This window comes from Plasmopara halstedii, assembly GCF_900000015.1.
Source record: "Plasmopara halstedii genome assembly, contig: Scaffold_3120, whole genome shotgun sequence".
Classification (NCBI taxonomy): Eukaryota; Oomycota; class Peronosporomycetes; order Peronosporales; family Peronosporaceae; genus Plasmopara; species Plasmopara halstedii.
In genome coordinates, this window is record NW_020190023.1 from 2,083,946 (window position 1) to 2,084,228 (window position 283).

The following is a 283-nucleotide window of genomic DNA, read 5'->3' on the forward strand; positions in this document are numbered from 1 at the left end:
AGGTCCATGAGTGCCTTCCAGCACCTGGACGTGAACTTCGGATCTCGGTCGGAAATGATGGTTGCTGGAATCCCGTAATGGCGAATGACATTCGTAAGGAACGACTTCGCGATGTCTTCAGTAGTCGCGGTTGTATGCGTCGGAATGTAGACAGGGCGTTTCGACAACTTGTCCACCACAACCAAGATGGCGTCGTATCCATCTGAGACAGGCAAAAGCGTGATGAAGTCAGTGGAAATGACCTCCCAACACTGAGTTGGAACTGGAATCGGAATCATTTTCC